The sequence below is a fragment of the Dendrobates tinctorius genome, unplaced genomic scaffold (genome assembly GCF_039654945.1).
Source record: "Dendrobates tinctorius isolate UK_male_01 unplaced genomic scaffold, ASM3965494v1 ptg000312l, whole genome shotgun sequence".
In the NCBI taxonomy this organism is placed as follows: domain Eukaryota; kingdom Metazoa; phylum Chordata; class Amphibia; order Anura; family Dendrobatidae; genus Dendrobates; species Dendrobates tinctorius.
Window position 1 is genome coordinate 1,346,994 of NW_027361979.1, and position 26,193 is coordinate 1,373,186.

The 26,193-nt window shown below is 43.6% G+C and overlaps 1 protein-coding gene across 2 annotated transcripts in view; it reads right to left on the reverse strand.

The window, feature by feature from the left end:
• LOC141073688 (contactin-associated protein-like 5) overlaps positions 1-26,193 on the reverse strand; it is a 960,637-nt gene that overhangs the window by 820,320 nt on the left and 114,124 nt on the right. The gene's annotated exons all lie outside the window — the stretch shown is intronic.

A 26,193-nucleotide genomic window follows, 5' to 3' on the forward strand; every position in this document is an offset into this window, starting at 1 on the left:
TACGGGCCGGGGGCAGCTTGGCAGAGGTGTTCGTGGTGCACACAGCAGAAGTGGCGTTGGAGACAGGGGTTTCATGACAATGTTGTGGACTGATTTTTCACGGACCGCTCACACAACTGTTAATACAGCATCGATGGAAAGTGACAGGAGACAGCAGTTGTCAACTATGGTTAACAACTACTTTTCCTCCCATATCGATGTTCTCCCGCACAGGTTTGCACCCCTTTGACTATTGGGCCGCTAAACTGGACACCTGGCCTGAATTGACACAATATGCCTTACAGGAGCTCGCTTGCCCAGCTGCAAGTGTGCTATCAGAAAGAGTCTTCAGTGTAGCTGGATCAATCCTGACAGAAAAAAGGACCCGTCTGTCAAGCCAAAATGTGGATGATCTAACCTTCATTAAAATGAACCATGCATGGGTTTCCAAGGATTTTTCCCACCTTCCCTTGATGACACATAGGTTGCCAGAAAAATGGCTTGCTTTGGTCCTCCTCCTATTCCGCGAACTTGACCTATTTCGCCTTTTGCAGCAGCTGAATGACCCACATCTACATATGCCACTTTGTAAACCTCCCTAAGTGGGCGGCCCCCCCCATGGCCGGGGTCACCACCTAGCGCACAAAACCGTGGGAGTGCCGTTGCCCTGGACAGGTGGGTAGGCCGACTCTTGGGCGCGGGCGCTGGCATAGGGTCCCTCACAGTGCAATCAAGTGTCTCTGACAGTGGTGGTGCACACCCACCGTCAGACACACCGCCGTACTATGAGGGGCCCAGTGCCAGTACCGACGCCCACGAGTGGGCCCCCCTTGCTTGGGCAGGGCCCCAGCATTTGCAATGTTTACCTCTCCCTGCTCCTCCGCTGTGTAGTCTGTGCTGTCAAATCCTTCACTGGGACTGCCACTACAAATTGATTGAACAGAAAGATGATGGTTAAGATGTAGCTATGCCCTCTCCTGCTGGCCGGGCTCTAGCTCCAGATGATCAGTGGCTTCCATTTCTTATGGACGTTGACTCACAATTACATGCAGTGGTGGTTTATCATCAGCTTTCACAGTTTTCCTACTCACAAACGTGTGACATTCCGGCGCACATTTCAAAATGTGCCCTCTCATGCCAGTCAAATAGAATCGCCTACGGCCTGTGGCTTCTGTCTTTTGCACTCCAAAGTTACGTGACAGATCATGATAGCCAGTGAGCACCATGTTTACATCGCTCCCTGTGATAAAAATTGGATTGAGATGAGTAACAGTGATGGAATCAACGGAAGTGCGATACAGCAAGACTTTATTCACAAAAAAATGTTTTCACTGTCTCAACACACAAATTAATTGAGGGTCAGCATCGCCTATGAGAATTGTGATGGAAGTTTTTCCCGTGAACAATAATTCCTAGATTTCTGCAATCAATAGCCTTTATGTCACTAATTGTATGCATCTCATTTCCTATTGCGGAGAGGCTGGACTGTATTACTGAGACAGAAATATATATGAAGATTTAAAAATAACACCAAAAGTATATAGTTGTGTACGCCTCAAATGCATTTCCTTTTTTCCACTTTTTAGATTGCTGTGTAATCCATACTGAGAACACGGAGATTTTACATGTTTAAACTATGCTATATATACCTGCTATCCAGTGATAAAGTACCCTTTCTCAACTTTGCACAATCTGGTCAAATCCATACTGGGCCTGAGAACATCTGAGTCTGCCTCTTGATCTATAGACATATATTTTTAATGTGTAAACTAGGCTACATATATACGTGTTATCCGGTGAAACTGTACCCTTTATCAACTTTCTACAATGTTGTTGAATCCATACTGGGCCTGAGAACGGCTGCCGAGCTGTTAAGCAAGCTACAGCACCTGCGGTTTGGACACGTAATTTTTTCAGGAATGACGGTTAGGCCTAACTCCGGAATTGCGGTTGACCTGAACTTACTGGGAAATCATCGTTCGCGGGGAATAATCTGAATCCCAGATCTCCATCACTAACGGAGTTCAGCAGGTTATCTGCACCTGTAAGCGACAAAAGCTGGTCCTTTCAGTGTAGCGTGCATGCAGCCCCGGACATGTACTGGAATGCTAGACCTGTTGTTGCTCGATCTCACGTGCCACAGACTCGCGTATCCCTCTAGTAAGCTTGACGCGTACCGCGGGGCCATGCCGGAGTCTCGGTCGTTAACGGAATAAAGCTGAGAAATCGTTAGCACAACTAAAAACGGACATACCACACCACACACAGAATCGACAAATCTTGCAATCTGTCCATCTTTTCTGTAGCTTGTATGGTAGTGGTTTCCCAGGTGCAGTCCAATTAAGCCACAGGCTCCAATCCTGGTGGTGCCCTTTTGGACATTCCTTTAAGGTTCAGCTTTGCAATCATACTGCCCCCGGAAACCAAAAACTTTGCCTTCAGGGACGCTGTTTGGAGGTTCGTGGGAATAACGCCGCCCGATCAGCAGTCGGCATATGGGTTGCCCTCCCAGGGCTGTGGGGTACTCGGTACCGGGCCGGTGTCAGTGGGATGTGTCACAGCAGCGGTGACCCGGACGGTGGCCCTGGGCACCCATGTAAATGGCGTGGTATAATGGTAAAGAGTTTATATAGATAGTTTGACGCCACCTGTGGTGTTCGGCAACATAGATGTTAGGCCGACACTGCATGCAGATCCTCTGGGACTGATGGTGTTGTGCAGCAAAGATGGTGAAGCACCCCACAGGTGGAGCTGGAGTCCCAGGGAAGTGTAGATGTAGTGATGGGGGAAAGGCACAGGCGGTGTAGGTGCTGGTACCCAGATGTAGCGTGCTGGACTAACTGTAGGACACCAGAGCGTGCAGTTTCAAAGCTTTACTCACAGTCTGCAGGTGACACAGATGCCTGCCTCCGTGCTGTGTCCTCCGGGTCAGGACCTCTGCCAGCCTCCGGGACCAGAATGAAAAGCTCCCTTCCAACACTCCGCCAACATGTACTTTCCTGAACGTCTCCTTTCTAGCGCTTGTGGGGGAAGCACTCACAGGACCATGGTTCACTGAAACGCCTCCTGTCTAACAGATGTTCCTCACACTTTACTTGTATGGCAGACAGCTGTAGCCTTTTCCTTCTGCCTCGCACACGTCGAAGCTGGGGCCTCCGAGCCTTAGCTGGGTACAGAGCATTTATAGCTGCTACTTCCACCGGTTTCTGCTGCAGGAACGTCAGTGTCTCTACAAACTCGGAGACCGGAATCCGGACCATGCGCTCCAGCTAGGAGTGAGCCTTAACTCTGCTCATCCTCCAGCTCCCCTTCTCACATCCACACACTTCCCTGCACAGAGTGCCCTAACTTACCTCCTCCCGACCACAGAGAGCAGCTCCTCAGCAGTCAGGTTCAGAGGTCTCCCTGCTGGCCTGGAGTGGGAAATGTGTTGTGTGTTGGTTTCACTGCTAGAGAGATCCTTCGTTGCTCCCAAGCTTGACAACACACTCCCTAGGAGGAAGGCAATGCCACAGTGGTGACCGTACTCTTGGGGACGCCACAAGTGCACTGAGGCCCAGCCACTGCTGGATGATGCTGCTGGTACATTGACCCAGACCACTACATTCCCCTCGCACTCTACACAGCCAGAATCTGACCCAGAGGAAACTCAGGTTCCCCTTCCCGCATACTATACCACCTTACACTGTGACAAAGAGGAAGGTGCAGATTAAAGTGCAGGTTCCTTGAGCAGGTGGGGGGGCATACTCATGGGCGATGGCACTGGCACAGGGCACCGCATAGTACGCAAAAGTGTCTTTGCCGGTGGGAGGGCCTAAACAGCCAAGTGCAGTGAGATGGAAGATGGGGACGACAAGGAGTTCAGAGTAGTGCAGGGATTCCCTAGCAAGGAGACTCATGTAATTGTTTTCAGTGTTGGGACAGCAATTTTTGGGAAGCACTATACTCTGGTGAATGATATATGGGGCCCACCATACACTGGAGCATTCCAAAGGTGGACATCAGACACTGGAGCAGCATTTACAGGGCCCATTATACACTAGAGCAGTAGAAATGGGGCCCATTATATATGGAGCATTATTTGGGCCCATAAGACAGTGGAGCTTCATCCATTGGGACCAACACATACTGTAGCATTATGTGGAGCTCATCATATACGGTTTGAAACATTATATGGGAATAATGATTCCGTATGGAGAAATATATGGGCCTCATTACTCTGTATAGCGCACTAAGCGCTGGGCATAATACTGTATGGAGTTATATACTGTCCGTTTTTGGAGGTATTGGAGAATTTAAAATGGATATCAGTCATGAGATGTAAGAAGTGATTTTTCATTGTAATATACTGCTATTTCTCTGCCGTATCGGAGCATCATGAGTTGTGGTATGTGTTAAAGGGGCGCTCTTTGGCCCTGGGCCCACGAAAACCTGGAGCCAGCCCTCCCCCCCCACAACTGTAGCCAAATAACCCCCATTTTTCAGTGCGTAACTAGTATTATGAAGTTAATTAAGGTTGACAAGCTTCAGTAACAAGAATTTATGCTTTTGGCATTCAAATGGGCACTGATGGTGTGTTTCCTGTCCTCCTCTTACTGCCGACTTTAATTCTCCATTGACTTACATTGGGTTTAGTGTTTCGGGACGACCCCGACTTTTCCCTATAGTCGGCCGATTTTGCTCGACCCGACTTTTGGAAAGTCGGGTTTCATGAAATGAAACTCGACCCTAAAAAACCAAAAGTCGCATGGTGTGTTTCCTGTCCTCCTCTTACTGCCGACTTTAATTCTCCATTGACTTACATTGGATTTAGTGTTTCGGGATGACCCCGACTTTTCCCTATAGTCGGCCGATTTTGCTGGACCCGACTTTTGGAAAGTCGGGTTTCATGAAATGAAACTCGACCCTAAAAAACCAAAAGTCGCTCAACACTAATCACGCGAAAAAAAAAATGTACTTCTCTCAACGCTTCATAATGATGATGCCATCGATCCTAAATCTGAAGCACAACAAAAACCAGAGATAATAATTTACATTTATAATGAAACATTTTATAATGAAACCAAAGGGGGTGTTGATACAGCTGATCAGATGTGCTCAACTTTCAGCGTCAGCAGAAACACCAAGCGCTGGCCAATGGTCATATTTTTCGCTATGCTAAATTTGGGTGGTATAAATTCACAAATCATTTACCTTGAAAGCCAGCTTGAACCACTCTGTAGACGATTGTACCTGAAAAAATTGGCCCATGAACTAATGCTTGGAGAGCTACGCAGGAGAATTATGAAAACCATCGGTATCCCCTCTGGCCTTCAAGTTAGGCTCAAAAGATTCCGCCCAGATATTGATACTGAAAATCCAACACCTGTACCACCTCCCAAAAGAAGGAGATGCACCACCTGCACCATGGAATGCGGGAACAGAAGGCTTTCTAATTATGAATGTCTCAAATGTCATCATGCAATCTGCCTGACACATGCAAAAATGTATTGCAATTCTTGCTCTTTGCTTTGCAAATGTGTTTTTTCTGGGGAACCTTCAGGATCTAATTCAGATTAATTCTGTGTGTAATATTATTCTAGGTGCCTAGAAAATGTTTTTACGCCAAAATTTTCTCTTTTTAATAACCGTTACTTGATATCATTGGGGCTATTTGGTGGGAGTTTTGAAATTTGTGTATATCAAAGTTATTACTTTTATGTTGAGTAAATGGGTTTGTTTTGCACCTGATAATGTGTAGTCTCTTTTATTACATCCCTATGAAGGTCTCTGATCACTTTTAGATCACTGAAATTGAGAAAATTAGATATTCTAGGCATTTTTCTAGCCTGCGCTTGACAGGCACATTGTTCCATTACGAGTTAGTGCGAATATTGTTCCTGACGGAGGGTTAATTTGTTTACACTTTTTGTCATCATTTTTACTTTTTCAGTTATTGTCCATTTTTTTGTTTTCTTTTTTTTTCTTTTTTTCCATTCTTAACCACTATTACTTTTTACTTTACAGTTCTTATTAAATTCTCTTCTTGTTTTTGTGATTTTTTTTTTCTATTTTTCTTTTTTGTTTCATTTATTAACATGAACGTAATATTAGCACCTCCGTGCTCTTTTCTTGCCCTCTACTAATGTGAACCTTTATTATGCATGCAACTTTCCCTCTCTCTCCACAGACAGTGTTTCAGAAAGCCTCTCCCTTTTGTGTACCTATGGTGCCTTTCCTTTATTGCTTTTCATCTCTTCATTCATGCTGTACCTTATAAGGACACATCCTCTGGCGCATGCGCGATCTCACTTGCTGTGTACTCTGCTTAATAATATGTTTCCTGGCTTTTAGCGCTTGCGCATGCGCAACGCCATCCTTTCTGCTCTATGCTGGGCTTATATGGTTTCCGGCATCTGCCCATTGCGCACGCGCAGTCAGTCTTTGAGCTTGCCATCTCCATGGAAGCGCCTGCGGTTGCGGCATCTTGTTGTCAGGCAGCCGCGCATGCATGGCTGCCACATCCAGACACCGTCTCATCGGATGCTGGGCAAAGATTGTGAGTAATTAAACTCTAATTATACATTATATTTAAAGCACGCTACAGACTAGTCCACTTCTCCACTGAGGAAGCCATGCTCTCTGGTGGCGATACGCGTGGGGCAGCTCTCATATTGCTTCAGCATGCTGGCTGCAGATTTCACCCCTGATATGTTTATATTATGAGGTAGTACTCCCCTTTGTGTGACTGATTCAGCCTGGTCTCATCTTGCTTTTGTCCAAGTGCTAATAAAGGTTTTTTTCTCCATCTTTTCCTCTTATTTTTATTCAGGATGCCATATATCTTTGGATACCAATCCTTTGGCGCACATGTGTCTCTAGATAGGGTGATCCACTGTCACTACATTTTCCAGGTCCACATATTAGTACATTATACATTAGTGCACTAATTTTTTGGGTGAACATTAGTGATGGGCGAGTCCTAAATTACTCGGAATCGCTTGACTCTAGCGAGTCCGAGCCCGGGACTCGCTACTCGTTGCGAGTCTAGCGAGTCCAATGTTAATGAATGGGGAAGCGAGTCTTAGCGAGTAATGTGCGATTTACAAATCGCAGATGTGTCTCGGAAAGCGCTTGCATTGGCGATTTGTAAACCCCACTCGCAACAGTTTGTTGCTGCTGTGTCCGAGTCCAAACTCGCATTTGTTTGTCTTATTTAGCGCCGATGAGGCGAGGGAAGCGATTTTCTCTAGCACACACCATGCTTTGAGCAAACAGGAAATAATCCGAGTCTAGTTGACATACGCACACACACACAGAGCAATACAGAGCAATCATGGCCCGTGTCACTGTCAACACACTGTAGTTGATTGATCTGGTGGAGGCTCGGCCCCTGCTTTGGCTCCCCACTGACCCTGCCTATGGGCATAACATCCAGCAGACTACAGCCTGGAGGGAGATCGCTCAAGTGATGTTCCCTGCACTGCTACGGCCACGACCTCGTCCCTTTGCCACCTCTTTTTTGGGAAATTGTGGTTTTTGTGACATTGTTGACAAATGCACAGTCACCGAGATGGAGTTAGGTGGTGCTGTAGGCGTCACTTGCTGGCGGGGTAAGTGTGTGTGCTGACACCTAGCAGTGAAGCTGCACACTAGTCCCTGCACTGTGCACTGCACTGTAAGGCTTGATCCTCCCTGCCTGCCTGCCTACAGTCTACACAGTACTCCTCTGTCCTCCTGGTAGCTCTCAGAAGAGCTGTTTGGGTTTAATATAAGGAATCTTGAAGTTTCCCTACACTAACTGACAATCCCTATGATCTGCTCAAGCATCTACCTCACCCTGCTCTATCTCAGATCTCTCAGGAATGTAGAGGAAATGGGGGTGGAAAAGGCTTATATACAGCCTCGCCTCTCATACATGACATAGGCATCACGATGGACAGAAGCCAATCATAGTCCTGCCACAACCAACATTACTGAATATGATTGGCTAACATGCTTGTCCATCTAAAAAAGTTTTCTGACATAACACGCTAGGCTGTCTCGGAAGCTTTGTAGGAACATAACAGATTCTATATTTGCGAGTCCCGAATCCAGTATACAGGACTCGGGATTCGTAGACTCGCTCAGACTCGCTCACAATCGCTGTGTGTTGACATAGGCTGTCTTGGAAACTTGTAGGAACATAACAGATTCTGTATAAGCGAGTCCCAAATCCAGTATACAGGACTCGGAATCGTAGACTCGCTCAGACTCGCTGTTGACAGCGATGTGATATAGCGAGTCTAGCGAGTGAGAAAAAAAAACTCTGACAAAAATAGGATTGCCATTGACTTGCATTGGACTCGTTACTGTGCGAGTAATCACTGGGAGACTCGCCGAGTAACGAGTCCAGCGAGTCCCTTACTATTCGCCGAGTAACGAGTCCTAGCGAGTAGACTCGCCCATCCCTAGTGAACATGTTCATTTGACCTTGGATTTTTGTAAGGTGGTTAGTCTAAATGTTAGATACAGGTGTGTGATCGTTTCCTAATTTGTTATTGAGGCTTATTATGCTATATGTCTATTTTTGGATTTGGAAATTGATCATTTTTCCTGTGAACAGTTTCTACTTGTTTTTTGCCTTCTTACTAAGACATTTTTTCTGTATGTAAACCAGGGTTCGTCACCTACATATTTGCTAATTATCTATGATTGCCAACTCGGTGTAATTGAGTTTATGTCGGCTCTTATATGGACCGCTGGTGGTTTCATGTGGGCCTCTTTTAGGGTTTTTAATTGTTTTTATCTTGTGTCTGTCTAATTAGTGTGTTTTTCAATAATAAAATTTATATTAGGTGTTATTTGTTCTGACCATTTGATCATATGCATGATCGTGACTTTTATACACACTGCTTTTTCTCTCTCAATGCCCCATCAATATGGCGCAGTCATCCTGTCCAGTTTGCAGGAAAGTACCTGCAAAGTATGATGTTTTCCCCATCATTGTTCACAGTTGGGATGGTGTTCTTGAGCTTTTGCTCATCCTTCTTCTTCCTCCAAGCACAGCGAATGGAATTGATACCAAAAAGTTATATTTTGATCTCATCTGACCACGTGACCTTCTCCTATGCCTCATCTGGATCATAGAAATGGTCATTGGTGATCTTCAAATGGGCCGGGACATGTGCTGGCGTGAGCAGGATTTTAATCCGTGATGGCGAAGTGTTGTGAGATCATTTTCGGGTTTGCCTCTGGCTTGTGGTGAGGGTTATGGAGCTAGCTGTGCTGACAGAGGAGTAGTGAGTTCTCTTTCTGGACTCCCTCTGTTGGTGAAGGGAGGTAATGAAGCTGATCTAAATGGCAGAGACAGGCCACCTGAGGAAGAGGACTGCAATTGGACATCAGGAGTTTCTGATTGGATTTAAGGCAGCCGACTCCCTAGTTTCTTGCTGGTGATTTTTCCTGACTGTGGCTCCTGGTTTCCAGTTTGGTTCCTGCCTTCCTAAAGCTAAGTTTTCTCTGCTATTGTTCATATGAGTTTTTGTCTGGTTTACTTAGTTTTTGTGTTCAGCCAGCCCTGGCTGGGACTGGGCTGAATCCCCATTTTGTCTCTGATCAGTTGATCTCTTTTGCTCTGTCTTCAGAATATACGTGAGTGCTGATATAGTGATTTGAAGTCTAGCGAATTCAGGGCCTTTTTCTATCAGACGTGTTGGACATTCTTTCTGGCAGGGTTTTTTGCATGATTGCAGACAGCAGCTTTTCTTTCCTGTCCTTTCTAGTTAGCGAGGGCCCAATCGTTTGCTCAGCCTATCTTACTACCTGTGTCTGTGTTTTCATCTTGTTTCACCGACAATACATGTTGGGGGCTGTCTATTGCTTTGGGGTCTGCTCTGGGGCAGTTTAGATTTTCCCTTTCTTTCTTTAGGCTTATTTAGTTCTCCGGCCGTGACGAGGCGTCTAGGACCACCGTAGGCACGCTCCACGGCTACTGCTAGTTGTTGTGGATAGGATCAGCGGTTGGCAATCCGCTAGTTACCAACCTCTCCGGTTTTCTGGGCTTAGCTTGCTTTTTGTTTTTTCCTCCTCGGTGACTCATTCATAACAGCGAAGTGTGTTACTAATGGTAATGTTTGAGACAGTGGTCTCAGCACTCTTCAGGTCATTGACCAGGTCCTCCTATGTAGTTTTGGGTGATCCATGACCTTTCTCAATATCATCCTTACAGCAAGAGGTGAGATCTTACATGTAGCCCCAGACTAAAGAAGACTGACAGTCATCTTCTGTTTCTTCACTTTCTAATAATTGTGCCAACAGTTGTTGCCTTCTCAGTAGCTGCTTGCCTGTTGGCCTGTGACCAATCCCAGCCTTGCTAAGGTCTATAATTTTGTGCTTAGTGTCCTTAGACAGTTCTTTGCTCTTGGCCATTGTGGAGACACGGGGGGGTGGGTTAGCGGGTGCTCTAGTCATAGTAAGAAAGTTACATAGTAACATAGTTATTAAGGTTGAAGGAAGACTTTAAGTCCATCTAGTTCAACCCATATCCTATCCTAACCTGCCCTAACATGTTGATCCAGGGGAAGGCAAAAAAAAACCCATGTTCCCAACTCCACATACAGCAATCAGACTAGCTCCCTGGATCAACGCTATATCAACGAAACTAGTGTATATAACCTTAAATATTATACTTTTCTATCAATGACTATTTAATTCCGCCAGTACTCGGGGGTGTATCCCATCTGGGCCTGGGGATTTGTAAATTTTAGTGATTTTTAGATGCCGCCGTACTTACTGCTGGGTTAAGCAGGTGACATTTAATGGAGAATTTTTTTTATCACTGACCATGTTATTCGTCATGGGATTTTCTTGTGTTAATACTGTTGAAAAAAAATCATTTAGCATATTAGCTTTTTCATCATCCTCATCCACCATTTTACCAAGACTATTTTAAAGGGGGCCAACACTATCATTTTTTAGTTTCTTACTATTTATGTAGTTATAGAAGATTTTGGTATTATTTTTACTTTCTCTGGCAATGAGTCTCTCTGACTCAATCTTTGCTGCCTTGATCTGCTTTTTATAGAATTTATTTAATTTTCTATATTTATTCAATGCCTCATCACAACCTACTTGCTTTAATTTTCTAAATGCTTTCTGTTTGTCACTTATTGCGCCCCTTACAGCTCTATTTAGCCATAGTGGTTTCCTCCTATTTCTAGTATGTTTATTACCATACGGTATATACTGTATATACGGTATATATATATATATATATATATATATATAGTCCGCTGGCACGAGATCGTATAGACCATGGATTAGCCCACTGATTGCCCACTCTTCTTTTACCGTGGGAATAATACTAGTCAGACAATACAGGGTGAGGATAAAACAGTGTGGCAATACTTTATTGAACCACAAAGCAGGTAAATAGTACATAGAACTGTCCCAGCAAAATACCCAAAATGGTGCAAAATTACCCTTCCGCTGACTCACCGGGAAAAGAGCACTTGTGACTTCAGAGCTTCCAAGGCTGACTACCACACACACCCCTGCTGTGGCACGCACAGAGAGGAGGTAATGACAAGCTTAGGAAGTTGACACTCTATTGAGGATCAAGACCAGGAGACCAGAGGGTAACAACTTTGGCTTCTCTGAACATCAGCACAGAGCCAGGTTGACAGAAGGGTACCAATCCTGGCTTCCCCAAATGTATCCATTGGGCTCAGGTGACCAGTGGGTCCAAATATTGACTTCTCAAAAGGTATCCATGGGTTCAATGATGGTCAATGAAGCAGATCAGTATTATTTTAGCTGGGGCCTTTGTCCCCTAAGCGGGCATCCTGTAGAATTTCAAATCTCTGTCCCTCATTATTATTATTATTATTTATTTATATAGCACCATTGATTCCATGGTGCTGTACATAAGGGGTTACAAACAAATTACAGATATCACTTACAGTAAACAAACTTACCATGACGGACTGATACAGAGGGGAGAGGACCCTGCCCTTTCGGGCTTACACGCTACAGGATGGTGGGGAAGGAAACAGTAGGTTGGTGGGTTGCAGCAGGTCCGGTGTTGGTTGAGGTGATATCTCCAGTAGTGGTGAGGAGATAGCGGGGTCATTGCAGGCTGTAGGCTTTCTTGAAGAGGTGGGTTTCAGGCTCTGTCTGAAGAATCCGAATGTGGTTGATTGTCGGACATTTTGGGGCAAAGAATTCCAGAGGATGGGGGCTATTCAGGAGAAGTCTTGAAGGCATTTGGGTGAGGAGCGAATAAATGTGGAGGAGAAAATGAGGCTTTGGGATGACCGTAGATTACGTGAGGGAAGGTACAGGAAGAGATTAGTTCAGAGACATATGGAGGAGACAAGTTATAGATGGCCTTGTAGGTCAGTATTAGTAATTTGAACTGGATACGCTGAGGGAATGGAAGCCAGTGAAGAGATTTCCAGAGGGGAGAAGCGGAGGAGTAGCGAGGAGAGAGATGAATTAGTCAGGCAGCAGAGCTTAGGATGGACTGGAGAGGTGCAAGGGTGTTAGCAGGGAGACCACAGAAAAGGATGTTGCAGTAGTCGAGGTGGGAGATGATGAGGGCGTGCACAAGCATTTTAGTAGATTGAGGGTTGAGGAAAGGACGGATTCTGGAAATATTTTTGAGCTGGAGGCGACAGGAGGTAGAAAGAGCTTGCATGTGCGGTTTGAAGGACAGGGCAGAATCAAGGGTTACTCCGAGGCAGCGGACTTCCGGTCATGATGAAGCCAAGATCTGGCAGCTATCCTGTAGAGTGTTCGCAGCTGTGGTTTTGTAAAGCGTCTCTGGTTCTTTGGATCTCTGGATGTCTTGCATATCTTGTTACATAGGTATGTCCCTTTTTTATAGTTCACAACTGCACTACAAGCCATCATTCACAGGTCAAGGGGAGTGGTTGATGAGATTAACTTGCATTGTTTGATTATTTATAGTTTATCCTTTAATGTTTTGAAGCCAACAAACTGCAAGTCTTTGTATAATGTGTAATCAACATATCTGCAAACATCATTGTTTAGTTACCCTGCATCCCTGTTTTGCAAAGAAAACAGTACAATAAACTGTAAGAGCTGATATAAGAGGTAAATAACAACCATTCATCAAGCTACAAATATCAATTCGACTTATAAGAAAACTCAAGATAAAGATAACAGTTTATGCCTCCTGGCTTACTGAAAATAGATGTCTGGATAATTAAGATTAAATGCTGTGTCATCACAGCCATGCTGGAGAGGTTGGAGTGTATCAACAAGTGTATTTTATAAATAATAATCTTTATTTTTATATAGTGCTAACAAATTCTGCAGCGCTTTACAGTTTGCACACATTATAATCACTGTCCCTGATGGGGCTCACAATCTAAATTCCCTATCAGTATTGTCTTTGGAATGTGGGAGGAGTACCCGGAGGAAACCCATGCAAACACGAGGAGATTCGAACCCAGGACTCCAGCGCTGCAAGGCTTCAGTGCTATCCACTGAGCCACCGTGCTGCCCTATATACAAGTAATGAGTTCAAACATGTGCAATTAACCCAGGTAATGAGTACAGAGTAGGAGGGATTCTTACAGAAAAACTAATAGGACTGTGAGAGCCAGAATTTTTGCTGGTTGGTAGATGATCAAATACTTAGAGCACTCCGCCCTTCATCAAGCTGTGATTTTAATTACATCCAATCACTTTTTAGCTCCTATCCTCCTATAAATATAGGCTTTATCTTGTTATTAGCCAGTAGTTCACATTATGCAGTTAGAATAGGGACCCGTTCAATGAGATCACCTTGACGTTGGTCACATGTTTTGGCCATATTTTGTGCTAAGTATCTCATATGTTTTTTCTAAATTCCAAAAGCCATTATACTATTCTCATTTCATATATTTCATATTTGAAATGCCTTAATGCAATTGAGTGCAACCATTTCCTTATTTTGATATGTAAGTTGTTTTTTGGTATGCACCTATTCAGACAAGGATGTGCAGTCGGTTTTTTCTGTCATTTGATCAAATACTTATGTCATGCAATAAAATACAATTTAATAATTTAAAAATCATACAATGTGATTTTATGTTTTTTATTTTTAGATTTTGTCTCTCACAGCTGAAGTGTACCTACGATAAAAACTACAAACTTCTCAATTTTTTGTAGGTGAGAAAACTTGCAAAAATCGGCAATGTATCAAATATTTATTTTCCTCACTGTATATAGATATGGCAGGTTCGTCTCCTACACTTTCTAGTGTGGCTTTACTCACAGACTGCACAGTGCACCTATCCATAAAATGGATCATGGCAGAGGATCATTTGACCTGATTAGCCCATTTGTCTCGCCCAATGGAAAAACAGTTTACATGGAAAAGCTGCTCCATTATCATCAATTGTATGGACAGAAGCGCTGTGCGAGATGAACTAGTCAGACTTATAGATTCAAAAATGTACACATAATCATGTCTAAAAAATAAAAATAAAGTGCCCAACCCCTTTATCATGGTAGATTATGCCTAAAATCATGAAGAGCAATACAGCCTCTAAGAAAATATATACTTATCACTCACCCATTGAGTTAAACAAGTTTAGTACATCTCTAGTGATTGAATGCCAGGACAGCTACACCAAATGTGGTCAAAAGTATCCCTATCTGATTTGCATTTCCAACAGGTGTATGTAAAATTAGAAATCATAGACTTGAGCCCAGGGCCGGACTGGGACTAAAATTCAGCCCTGGCATTTGAAGTTACACAGGCCCACTAGTCACATGGTGACTATATAATATCTTTGTACACTTGTAGGCAACAAGAAGTGAGAGGAGATTAACACGACTATATAACATGTAGTCACAGCTGTGCCCAGTATTTCAGCTCAGTCCTATTTATTGCTTTTAGGTACAGTACTCCTCCCAAAGCTCTGTCCCCTTTTGTACACACGGTGACAGAATTCCTGTCAGAACTGCTATCCATTGGGCAACCAGACCAAGTGGTCACAGCCGCCCCTATCATACCTCCCAAGTTTTGAAGAAGGGAAAGAGGGAGAAAGACAGCAAATTTTAGTCAACGCCCCGGCCACATCCATTTCGCAACTAGTCACACCCATGTCCACGCCCAACCGCACCCATTTAGCACTGCTGATCACACTGAATGGTACTGAGGGCACAGTGGCTAGCACTAAGGAAGAGAGAAAACAGAGAGAGAGAAAAAAGAAGACAGAGAGAGAAAGAAAGGAGAGAGAGAAAGAAAGAACAGAGAGAGAAAGAAAGAACAGAGAGAGAAAGAAAGAACAGAGAGAGAAAGAAAGAGGGGAAAGAAAGAAAGAACAGAGAGAGAAAGAAAGAAGTAAAGAAAAGAAAGAGAGAACAGAGAGAAAGAAACAGAGGAAAGAAAAAGAAAGAAAGAGGGGAAAGAAAGAACAGAGGGAGAGAGAGAAAGAAAAAAGAAAGATTAGAGAGAGAAAGAAAGAACAGAGAGAGAGAGAAAGAAAATGAGGGAAAGACAGAGCAGAGAATGAGAAAGAAAGAGCAGAGAAAGAAAGAAAAAGAGAGAAATAAAGAAAGATTCTATAAAGATACTACAGCAGCCCGGCTCCCATTGTAGTGCCCACCTGAGCCTCCCGGTGCAGGACATATCATGATCCGCTCACTTGGCCGGCATCCATGATTCCAAGGCGATCCTGCTGTCTGCGCTGTCGGAGGAGTACATGGTGATGGAACTGAAGCATTCCTAGCTCCGTCACAATCTCCTCATGAAATTATCTCATTTCCAGTCAGCTTCCAGCATATCACTTCCGGTGGAACGTCATGTGTGAGTTTTAAAATGCTCCTCGGAGCTCCGCCGTGTACTCTTGTGTCCATGGGAAAAGCCCGCTTTGTATGCTTCGTACACACATGGCTCCGCTCCGTACATCCCGTACACACAGGGCTCCGCTCCTTATACCCCATACACACGCGGCTCCGCTCCATACACCAAGTACAAACACGGCTCTAGTCCGTACACCCCGTACACACACGGCTCCTCTCCGCACACCCAGTACACACATGGCTCCTCTCCGTACACCTCGTACACACGCGGCTCCTCTCCGTACACCTTGTACACACGTGGCTCCTCTCAGTACACCTCGTACATGCGGCTCCGTTCTGTACACCTCGTACATGCGGCTCATGCGGCTCCGCTTCGTACACACGCGGCTCCGCTCCGTACACCTCCAGCTCCGCTTCGTACACCTCGTACACACGCGGCTCCGCTCCATACACCACGTACACACGCGGCTCCTCTCCGTACACCTCATACGCACGCGGCTCCTCTCAGTACACCTTATACATGTGGCTCCATTCTGTACTCCTCGTACTTGCGGCTATGCTCCGTACACCTCGTACACACGCGGCTCCACTATGTACACCTCGTACACATCCAGCTCCGCTCCGTACACATCGTACACACGCGGCTCCGCTCCGTGCACCTCGCACACATGCGGCTCCTCTCCGTACACCTCGTACACGCGTGGCTCCTCTCTGTACACCTTGTACATGCGGCTCCGCTCCGTACACCTTGTACACACGCAGCTCTGCTCCGTACACCTCGTACACATCCAGCTCCGCTCCGTACACCTCGTAGACACGCGGCTCCGCTCTGTACACCTCATACACACAGGGCTCCGCTCCGTACACCTCATACACACACAGCTCTGCTACATCTACCCTGCAAACCCCACCTGACCTCACACATACTTACCTCATCCAGCATCATGACAACCAGCACAGCAGAGTCCGGCAGACACCAAGAGGCAGGGCTGTGTGCACAGGACCTGGGATGAGGTCACAGGAGGGGCGGAGTCAGAGATCACATGATCAGGGGTCAGGACAAAGGCTCCTGATCGTGTGACCCCTGACTCCTCCTGTGACCTCATCACAGGTCCTGTGTACAGAGAAGAGAGCAGGCAAGCGATGCTGTGAGTGGCTGCGGGGGGGTCTCAAACTAGGGAAAAGATGGGGTGCGTGGCAGCTTATCTCCCTGCAGTGCGCACAGAGGGCCGGCGGCAGGAACAACAGCCAGACCAGTGGCCGCATCAGCTGGCAAGCGGCCAGATGAGCGGGCGCTGACGCCCGCGGCCCACATGACAGCGGCCCAGCGGGAAAATGCCCGGTTGGGCATATTACCAGTCCGGGCCTGCTTGAGCCTGAATGGTGACATGTATCATAAAGATAATATTTTGAAATTATTTTCCTGTTTCCAATTGAACACACAAAGTTTAAAAGTAATCTGAAAGGCCTTTTTCCATTCCCGGCCTGAGATATGGAACCCTTTTCCTTTTTCTTTATCCCACTTATACTGGATGACTAGGTCGTACTGTGCAGCAAGCCTTAAAGAACTTAATCAGGTGGGGAAACACCTCCAAGATCAAAGATTATCAAATGTGGTCAAAGTCCAGTTGGAGTTCAGGGTTTGAACCCAATTTTGTAAAGGAGTAAAGGCATACTCTGGGGAAGAGGACCATCACCTATCATATCACGGAGAGATTTGAGAGTTCCTTTTCCCAGTGTCTGAGAGAACAATGTTACATCCATTCAACTCCAGCCTAGAATCCTTTGCAGCAGTCCCTAACGGAAATGTGAGCAACAGAATAGGGTTTTCACAGCCTGAAATGATTTCTGAGAACCATTCCATCCCAGACTAAGCTTCTCTTGATCTGACAGCCAAAATGCTGATTTGTGTGGAAATTGACATAAATCCATTTCAAACTCTACCAATTGCTAAGAATTGTCATGGAGATGGGGATTTAAATAATAATGAAATTTTGTGATACAGGGCAAAAATTAGCAAACTTTACCAAACTTAGCCTTTTTCCTAGGCAAACTGGAATGAGTCAGTCTGGGACCATACTATCCCCATATACATTTAGGCCAGGTATTCTAAGTTCTAATATTAGACTATGTCTTTAGATCTATATTAATGAAAGCATGCAAAAGTTGCCACAGAACAAACTAATTTTAGGTAGCAATGTGACATGTGCTAACAAATCCTGACTTGGAAAGGGGTGCCTCCCTGAAACAGCTAGAAATGCTTTTAAGATAATGTGACATAATCTACCACAACCACTTTCTAAAATGTAGGTGTAAACCCATTGGGACAAAGGCTTTTTCCAATTTAAAGTCTTTCCATGCGTCTATGAGTACCTTATATCTCATCTCATTCTGCTGTTCTGCTATGGCAAACATATAAAGTTGCACTCTGTAGTGCTAAAGCATGTAAATATGTAATATATGAAATATGAATTGCATTACTGCTATATATAGTAAGAAAAATGGAGATACTTACATAATTGGCCAATTCATGCATGCCCATCAGTCAACAAGGCGGTCTTCAGTTTGCTGATTACCTACATGTCTAGTGTGTATACATCTCTTAGGGTAAAGCTTGAATTTCTACATAGGTAAGATCCTGCTGCAATTACGTCCGCCACAGACTGGAAGGTGGATTTCTCGGTCAGAGAGCTAATATACAAATATCAAAAAACTGGGTGGCACTTCCAAATCAGAAAACTGGTATATACAAGTGCGAACTAGGAAGCGCCATCTCTATATATAACAAACGCTGTAGTGCTAAATACTGTATGTAATATATGAAATATTAATCGCATTACTGATCTAGATAATAAGAAAAAATGGAGATACTTAGCACATAATATGGGCAATTCATGCATGCCTATTAGCGAATGACAAGGCGGTCTCTGGTTTGCTGGGAACCTACATGTTTAGCGTGAAGATAGGTGTTCACAACTTTTTTTAGAGATATAGGTTTAGAAATGGCTACACCTAGTTGACACCTGTACACACTAGTTTACTGATTTGGAAATGCTAGTCAGTTTTTGGTTATTTGTTCTGCTATGACAAGCTTGACGGTTTGTGAGTTATCCATTCTGATGGGTCTAAAGAACAGTGTCAATTTTCGACATTAAACTGCTTCTTTTAATAATAATAATAATGTTTTTTTCCTGACGTCTTCAGTAATGTGAACTACTTTGCCCACAGAGCAATTACGAGACACGCTAAATTATGGGAGTCTTAGATATAATTCCCTGACTATTGCAACCCCAAATTCATATCAGCTTATCCTTAAAAGGATTTTTCTTCCAAGGTCATACTTACTCTATGTAGTATAAGGAGGAAGACCAAGCTGAGGGTACCTGTACCGAGCCGGGTTCGGAACTGTTGAGGCTGCCTCCCATGTTGCCTGGGGGAAGGGAGAACGGACCGGACCAACCCCATGACCCGGGTAGGAGGGGCAATGTAAAAGAAAAAATGCGTACAGCAGTGGGAGTTCTGGAGCGAACATGCAGCACACAGCAGGTTGAGGAGTGTGCTCCGCCTCCTAAGTACCGGCGCTGCGACAGGCTGCAGCTGCCGGCCCCGGTCGTGACCATCAGGGCCGAAAGAGTGAGCGGAGAAGGCCGAGTACTGGATACTCATTTGCAGCCTTCCCTGCAATTTGCTAGATGCCAGCCCACGTACTACCCTGAGAGTGCTGCGGCCTGGATTGCTTAGGCCACACAAGTTCATGGACTAGGGGCTTGGCGGAAGGTACCGGAGACCGACTGCTGGCGCCAGAAAATGGATCATCGTTCCCAGAACCCCCCGCAAATATGCAATTGTTACACATACAGTAATTGTGGTCATGTACTGACTAAGTTCTTGTCAACTCAATGTTTTTTGCACTATGACCACTAGAACTGGCTAGCACAGCTGAATCCTATCAGTGTGTATATTACACAGTATTCGGTAGGCTGTACTTTTTATCGAAAGTTTATCCAGGTATGGAGAACCCCTTGAACTTACATCAGCCACTATTGCCCCATTAAGCAAATATCTGCAATATTAGCTGTCTTGTAGACAGCAAGTATAAAAAAATATGCACAAGATATCCCAAAATGTGGAGAAGGAGAGATGTTGTTATTTTGACTAATGGATAATGTCTGTAGTCAACCAGATTATTTTACAATATGTTGGTGATGAGAATAGAACACAAACTGACAGAATGTCTTCTTGTAAGGCTACGTTCCTACTATGAGCTTTTGTTGAGATTTTAATATTGCAGAATTTCTACACCTATTTATAATGTACACCCTTCTCAGCAAGTGACGTGGGGTGCACCTGCAAGCATTAGTTTATCTCCTCTCACTCAATCCAATGTTTCACTTCTGTTTTTAGCTATAAAGTGAGCATAAATCACACATCGACACAGTCCACACATTCTGATTACTTAACGCACTGCCACTACTCACCAAACACATGGGGTGATGAATCCTAAAATATGATACTATCAGAAAATCAAAAGGTCACATACTCTCTGAAAGCTATGGATTCTTTTAGCGCATACAAGGGTCAAACTTATTAAGTATTTTAAGCTTTAATATAAAAATATACGGTACTTACAATAAAGGATATACAATGGTAAAAATAAAATGGCACACAAATAGGCAAACCAGTTTTAAAATAAAAAAGGAGAAACAACAGAAATACCTAAATGTTTCCATCTGCAGTTATCATTTGTTTCAGTTGAGAGCTCTTGGAAACTTTCCTGCATTAAATCTCTCAGCTGTTCATTGCTGGCCATTACCCTCTCCTATATATTCTCAGTCCTGGCAAGCACTCATTGCCAGGACTGGCTTCATACTGCATGGTTTAGGAAATGGTGGTTTGTTGTTGTTTGAGAATGTGTTTGGTGGATTTATCTGAAACTATTGCTTGGTTTTTGGTTGTGTACTAAAACCCCTCTTTCTCCTACTTTCATTTTACTCCACCCTTCTTTCCCTGGTGTTTATCTCTGTTCCTTGTGTGAGTATATTTGTATGATTGGTATTTTCCTTTATCACTGTTTGTTTTACCATGTTAGTCTGGTTTGTGTATTATGTGTGTGGAGAAGTGGGGTTAGTGGGTGCTCTCATCCGCTGGCCCAGCTGTCTTTATCAAGACTCCATGGACCAGGGCTCATACCACTGAACACCTGCTCAGAACACTACACAGACAACACAGGGTTAGGGTAAAACAGTGTGCCCAAGCTTTATTGAACCACAACACCCACTAGCAAACAGAACAATTCCAGCAATTTCCCCAAGATGGTGCACATTACAAAGTCTCAGCCCTCCGCTGACTCACTGGGATGCTAGTGGATGTTATGTCAGTGCTCCCAGGGTCGCTATTCCACCTGTGATAACACACAGAGTGGAGGTCACGATAAGCGTAGGGAGATAACCAAGAGCAGTCCTGTGTTCTTTCAGCCAGGTCTGACATACCCTCAGCTGGGATCCAGAGGAGTTTCTTGTCCATTGGGTGTTTAGCAGAATGTCCAGCTAGTAGCTCTGCATGATGAGATGAGACCTGGTCTCTCTGTCTCAGGGTCTTTTATACCCAAGGCAGATAAGCTATTTTTAGAATTACCCAGTGTCCTTCTGTCCACCCTTACAGCCTTTCCCTATCTGCATTCAAAGTCAACAAACTGATTCCAAAATATAAGCAAACATCAGAAAAGCACACACTATGTTACATTGCATATCATTGTGCAAGTCAGTTTTCTTGACCCACCACAATACACACTTAAATCCACAAGCCAAATATACAGACAAAAAGTCAATTCCTCTAGGCCTGCAAAACATAGCCGTCTGGGCAATTAAGATATACTCTGGTTTCTTTGCAATGTGTATTATGGTACACTACATCTCCCCTCTTCCCTGAGTGAGGGAAGGGTACAAACTGAGGGTGGATTCAAAAGCTAAGGCAAGGTACGTGGCCCCGGTGTGTTAACCATAAGAAGTAATCCGGGGAACTTGGTGAACTAAGGCACCTCTAGCGTTTTGTTCAGGGAAGGATCCCCCTAGTCCAGGACACCCAACAACAGAGCCGTGACATCGCCTTTGTAAGCATTTTTTAACATGCATTTTTAGAGCATTTTTGAAGCTGTTTTTTTGATGGTGTCTTATGCATTAAATAAAGCTGCTTTGCTTTTGATACTTCCTGGTATTTGACTTTGACAAAACTTTATTGACATTCTTTGGTGCAGATTATATTTTGATGTGTTTCCGCTGTAAAAACACCCTTAAAATGCAGGTGCGTCTTTTACTTGCGGAATTCGGGCACCTAATGCAAGTCTGTGGGGAAATTCAGGACAAAAAAAAACACAGTGCGCCTGCAAGAGAATTTGACATGCTGCAGATTTGAAACGTGCAACAGAGGAGAGTTTACTCTGTGCTAAAAAGAAGTTTAGTGGTCATGGGATTTCTATAATTTTAATTCACTATTCTGGGCTGTAAGACGCTGCATTTTTGAAGCAGCAAAAAATGCACCAAAAGCTCACCGTGGGAACATAGTCTAAAACTGTTTTCAGATTGCGTTGTCTTTTTTTGAAAATTGCAGCAAAATAATGAGTTCAACCACAAGGAAGCCGCAACTTGTGAATTTAGAGGTTTTCAATAAAAATTAATTTTTAATTAACTATTATAACTAGTATTATAAATACTATCTTTTTAAGGTCATCGTGTTCATATTTGAAGTGACCTATATTGACTTTATATCTAATTCCTGGTGCACTTGAAACTTTTTATTCAGGAGACAAAAGTCATACGAGAACATAACCCAAATTAGTAGTCTGGTAAATAAACAAAAACAAGGAGACATGCACAAAAGCAGGGATCGCCATAAAAAATTACAAATTTTTATTAGTGTATAGAAAAGCCACACATAAAAGCATTTAAAAACACAAATACAGACAATTTGTGCCCATTTAGGGCAGGAACTAGGGAATGCCAACTAGCACCTAAAAATTGCACCTATATAAATTATATGGCCTAATATGCCTAATAGCAAAGTTGACGTCTGAGTCACTGATACAAGGCACAAATGATAGAGGCTTAATGGTTGTCACAAAACCTCCTGTTAATTATTATTATTAATTTTTTATGGTGATTCCTACCATTGTGCATGTCTCCCTGTTCTTGTTTATTTACTGGTTGGTCTTGATGACATGCTTTGGGTTGACCCCATTAATTATGAATATGATGGTGCCCTCCCTTTATGTTCTTATTCAAATTAGTAAACTGTATCTCCCTGAATATCACAGCAGCTGCAAAGCTATGAGGAAATTTCATTTTTGAGAACAAAGATTCTGATAAAAAAAAAAAAAAAAATGATTTTGCTTTTCTTCTTTTGAGTTAACTGTGAATTTGAAAATTTTCTTTCAGTTTACAAGTGAATCTGAAATTCCCAAAGATCAATGAAATCAGAAAAATGCAGCACTTAATTACTCAGAGAAGAAAGACAATCGATATTTCTCACTTTTGGTGAAAATCATTTTGGACTCATTATTGATTATATAATTAAAGAAGAAATGTTCTGCTCTGCAGAAGTGCTCCGTATAATAAGACAGTGAAGAACATGGAGATGTAGCTGTGGTCAAAAGTAAGATTCTCTTGGAATCAATTTTTAAGTGTGGGCAAAATGTGATAAGACAAGAAGAAGAGTAGAGCAAGGTTCACAGTTTCAAAACAATCTCTATAGGGGAAAATTACATATAAAACAAGAGAAAATGCATAGGTTACAAACAGTCCAGATTTCTATGATTTATCAGTGCATTTGTCTAAGAACGTCAATAAGTCATCTTGAAGTCAAACATATGGTACACTTGCCCTGATGCTACAAAGATATGCTGGTGCTTCTACTTCTAGTCTTTTCACTCTGGTTCCAATATAAAAATATGATAAAACAGAAAAAATATCTACAGGAAACCATCACGCTTCACAATCACAAAAACATCCAAATAGGTATAAAGTGCAATCATAAAGAGTTGAAGAAACAGCGCTCACCAGATAGAAATTTTTTTGAGTCAGCTATAGTGCCTTGCAAAAGTATTCGGCCCCCTGGAACTTTTCAACCTTTTCCCACATATCATGCTTCAAACATAAAGATACCAAATGTAAATTTAAGGTGAAGAATCAACAACAAATAGGACACAATTGTGAAATTGATCAAAATTTATTGGTTATTTAAAATTTTTGTGGAAATTCAAAAACTGAAAAGTGAGGCGTGCAACATTATTCAGCCCCTTTAACTTAATACTTTGTAGCGCCACCTTTTGCTGCGATTACAGCTGCAAGTTGCTTGGGGTATGTCTCTATCAGTTTTGTACATCGAGAGACTGAAATTCTTGCCCATTCTTCCTTGGCAAACAGCTCGAGCTCAGTGAGGTTTGATGGAGATCGTTTGTGAACATTAGTTTTCATCTCTTTCCACAGATTCTCGATTAGATTCAGGTCTGGACTTTGACTTGGCCATTCTAACACCTAGATATGTTTATTTGTGAACCATTCCATTGTAGATTTTGCTTTATGTTTGGGATCATTGTCTTGTTGGAAGACAAATCTCCGTCCCAGTCTCAGGTATTTTGCAGACTCCAACAGGTTTTCTTCAAGAATGGTCCGGTATTTGGCTCCATCCATCTTCCCATCAATTTTATCCATCTTCCCTGTCCCTGCTGAAGAAAAGCAGGCCCAAACCATGATGCTGCCACCACCGTGTTTGACAGTGGGGATGGTGTGTTTGGAGTGATGAGCTGTGTTTCCTTTATGCCAAACATATCGCTTGGCATTGTTGCAAAAAGTTCGATTTTGGTTTCATCTGACCAGAGCACCTTCTTCCACATATTTGGTGTGTCTCCTAGGTGGCTTGTTTCAAACTTTAAATGACACTTTTTATGGATATCTTTGAGAAATGGCTTTCTTCTTGCCACTCTTCCATAAAGGCCAAATTTGTGCAGTGTATGACTGATTGTTGTCCTATGGACAGACTGTCCCACCTCAGCTGTAGATCTCTGCAGCTCATCCAGAGTGATCATGGGCCTCTTGGCTGCATCTCTGATCAGTAGAGTTGAGCAAAACGGGTCGAAAAAATTCAAAAGTCGCCGACTTTCGCCAAAGTCGGGTTTCATGAAACGAAACCCGACCTTAGCGTGAGGTCGGCCACGAGGTCGGCGACATTAGCGCCAAAGTCGCATTTCAAAAGATGCTTTAGCGCACTTTTTCAGCCAATCAGGAAGAACGGACACTGTGGGCAACGTGATGACTTAGGTAGCGGTCACCACCATCTTGGAGAAGGGCATGCAAGTGATTGGCTTGCTTTGTGTGGCGTCACAGGGGGTATAAAAGGGCGGGGATGCCGACCGCCATGTTACTCATGCTGATCTCAGAATAGGGAGAGCTGCTGCAGCTGCTGATTCTGTAGGGAGAGTGTTAGGAAGGCAAAAAGAAAAAAAAAACTGCTTCTGCTGCTAGCGCTTTTCACTGTAGTTACTGTGCAGTGAAAGGTGAAGATTTTTGCTTTTGTGCAGCAGCGCTGGAAGTGATTAGCCTGCCTTTTAAGGCTAGCTGCATTGCTGTGTGCACACTGGTGTTCAAACTGCTTTTTTAAAAGCAATCCAAATTGTATTATTTTGTCCTGGTGAGGTAGTGAGAGTTCATTTTTTCACACACCGTACAGTGGTGTACGCTCCTCACACAGTACCATGTAACGGCTGTTATCACAGACAAATTGAAGCTATCTACGTGTGTGACTCTGTAAGGAAAAGTTGAGGAGTTTGTCCATTCTTACAGACCTACACGTTATAGTTTTGTCCATTTTTCAAACAGTTTAGTATATTTGCTGTTTGATTACATTCAAAACTAGAGAGAGACAGAGTGTGTCAGTCCGTATACAATAACACGGAGCTTGACAATTTTACATACACCGTACAGCGGTGTACGTGCACGCTCCTCTATCAGTACCATGTAACGGCTTTTATCATGGCCAAATTGAAGCTATCTAACTGTGTGACTCTGTAAGGAAAAGCCGAGGAGTTTGTCCGTTCTTGCAGACCTACACTCTAGGGAGATTCCAATTCTGCCCAATTCTATATACACCTTGTAGTTTGTCATACACTAGGCAATTTTTGCCGGTCACATTGTGGTGTTATAGACACAGGGCCTGACAGAATCCAACTGTGTCCTGAAGTGTAGAGAGATTCCAATTCTCCACAGTCCTCTATCCACCTTTCTTACAACATCCAGAATCTGCCTGTCACATTGCGGTGTAAAATAAACAGGGCCTGACAGAATCCAACTGTGTCCTGAAGTCTACAGAGATTCCAATTCTCCACAGTCCTCTATCCACCTTTATTACACCATCCAGAATCTGTCTGTCACATTGTGGTGTAAA